Source organism: Callorhinus ursinus, unplaced genomic scaffold, assembly GCF_003265705.2.
Source record: "Callorhinus ursinus isolate GAN/ISIS: 27379988/994484 unplaced genomic scaffold, GSC_fseal_2.0 scaffold1, whole genome shotgun sequence".
In the NCBI taxonomy this organism is placed as follows: Eukaryota; Metazoa; Chordata; class Mammalia; order Carnivora; family Otariidae; genus Callorhinus; species Callorhinus ursinus.
The window spans coordinates 49,436,873-49,439,541 of NW_027397063.1; the positions used below are offsets into that span (position 1 = coordinate 49,436,873).

A 2,669-nucleotide genomic window follows, 5' to 3' on the forward strand; every position below is an offset into this window, starting at 1 on the left:
CTGATTAGGGAGAAGCAGTTCTCTGAAAAATAAGATTTAAACTTTCTGCTAGTTTCAGTCTTATTAACCCTATGGGGCATGGTTTCAAAAAGAGGGCCAGGTTGGCAGGCAACAGTTTTGGGTTAACACTGTCTCTTCCATTTACTAGTTCTGTGACCTTGAGTAACTCACTTATCTTTCCTGTATCTCTACATAAAATGAGTTAAGACAATACTTGGCTCATAAGGCTACAGTGAGAAACAAAGAAGATAATGTTTGCAAAGATTTAGTAAAGGTCCTTAAGAGATGTGAACTGAATTGTTAACATATGTATATATTATATGTTATAGGTATTGCAATATAGTAAATATATTGTGTTTTTTTTATTATGTTATTATTAGTTATAAAATGCAGGAACATTGTCACTTGCTTTCAAACTATTTTAGATGACAAGATTTTTTAGAGGCACTTCAGTTTCTGTAAATGTTTAATTCTATTTTTAATAGACTTCTTCCTTTATAGTTGTGTGTGTGTGTGTGTGTGTGTGTGTGTGTGTGTTTTAAATAGACTTTAGTTTTAGGTTCACAGAAAAATTGAGCAGAAGGTGTGAGGTTTCCCATATATCCCTTGCCTTCCTCCCCCATACAGCCTCCTTCATTATCAACATCCTGCACATAGTGGTACATTTGTACCCACACTGATACATCATTATCACCCCAAGTTCATACTACACATTAGGGTTCGCTCAGTGTTATACATTCTATGGGTTTCAACAAATGTATAATGACATGTATCTACCATTATGGTACATATAGAATAGTTTTACACCCTAAAAATCCTGTGTACTTCCTTCATCCCTTCTTCCCCCACCCCAAGCTCTGTCAATCACTGGTCCTTTACTTTCTTCATAATTTTGGTTTTTTTTCCAGATTATCACATAGTGGGAATCATACTGTATGTTGCCTTTTCAGATCTGCTTCTTTTACTTAGTGACATGCATTTAAGTTTCTTCTATGTTTTTTTTTCATGGTTTGATAGCTCCTTTTTTTTTTTTTAAACACTGCAAGACAGTCCATTGTCTAGATGGACCACAGTTTGTTTTTCCATTCACCAAGGACATCATGCTTGCCTCCAAGTTCTGGCAATTGTAAACAAAGCTGCTGTAATCATCCTTATGCAAGTTTTTATGTGGACATAAGTGTTCAACACCTTTGGGTCAATACTAAGAAGTGGAATTGCTAGATTGTAGCTAAGAGTATGTTTAGTTTTGTAAGAAATTGCCAGAATGTCTTCCAAAGTTTTATATTCTCACCAGAAATGAATGAGAGTTCCTGTTGCCCCATATCTTGCCAGCATTCGGTGGTGTTAGTATTTGGGGCTTGGGCCATTCTAATAAGCATGTAGTGGTAGCTCATTGTTGTTTATACAGGTGCTTATTTGTCACTAGTATATCTTCTTTGGTGAGGTGTCTTGTTCAGGTCTTTGGTCTTTTGAAAATTAGGTTATTCATATTCTTATTCTCGTTCTTTGTATATTTTAGGTAACAGTCCTTTATCATGTATGTATTTTGCAAATATTTTCTCCCCGTCTGTGGCTAGTCCTTTCATTCTCTTGACTGTGTCCTATGAAGAGGAAAAGTTTTTAATTTTAATAAAGACCAGCTTATCAATTATTTTTTTAGTAAATTGTGCCTTTGGCGTTGTATCTAAAGACACATCACCAGCTGTCTCCCTCTTTGGCTGCTCCTGGTCCTGCTGTATGTTCATTCAGTGTGGACCTTGTATTTCTTTTGTGAAGTGGCAGCTGAGGAGACTGGCGCACACCATGGCCAATAAAAAGTCCAAGGAAGGAGTCAGAACTGAGAACAACAATCATATTAATTTGAAGGTGGTGGAGCAGGATGGTTCTGCAGTGCCATTTAAGATGAAGAGGCCCACAGCACTTAGTAAACTAATGAAAGCCTATTGTGAATGACAGTTTGTCAATGAGGCAGATCAGAGTCCGATTTGATGAACAACCAACCAATGAAACAGACACTTCTGCACAGTTGGAGATGGAAGATGAAGATACAATTGATGTGATGTGTTCCAGCAGTAGACAGGAGGTGTTTACTAAAAAGGGAACCTGCTACTTCAAAACTCTGTCCCTCCAGACCAAAGAGGACCTTCTCAATTCGAAAACTGCAATTTGCTCCCACCACATCCTGACTGCTACAGTAGTTTTTCTCGATTCTTTCATTTTCCCCTTCCCCATTCCTTTATTGCATATAATGTAACTGTATGTGCAGAAGCATATTGCATTTTTTTAACTAAATGGCCAGTGATATGTTTTGATTGACATCAAATGGACATGAGATGGGGAAAAATACTGATTCTGTGAAAACACCCCCTTTCTCCATTCGTGGCATTCAGCGCCTATCTTTATATCTCAGTAAGTTATTTTGCTCTCACTGTTTAACAAAAAAAGAACAGCATAAAGGTCCTTGCATACCTTGTTCAATTGGAGAATTTTTGTTTTTCATTTGTCATTGTAAAACCAAGGACAATTTTATAACTTTTTTTGTATATAGTTTTACATGTAGGGCAAACTCTCTTTAAGTAGGTATCAATTACTTTAAAAGAAATGAATCTTAGATGGTTTTCCCTTCAAGTGAAGTGTCTCATTGTTTAAATAAACTTCTTGTTAAAAAT

At 36.3% G+C, this 2,669-nt stretch overlaps 1 pseudogene; it reads left to right on the top strand.

Annotated features, from left to right (window-relative positions):
- The first annotated feature begins 1,662 nt into the window (after positions 1 to 1,662).
- On the top strand, positions 1,663 to 2,094 carry LOC141374202 (small ubiquitin-related modifier 2 pseudogene; annotated as a pseudogene).
- The last annotated feature ends 575 nt before the right edge of the window (positions 2,095 to 2,669 follow it).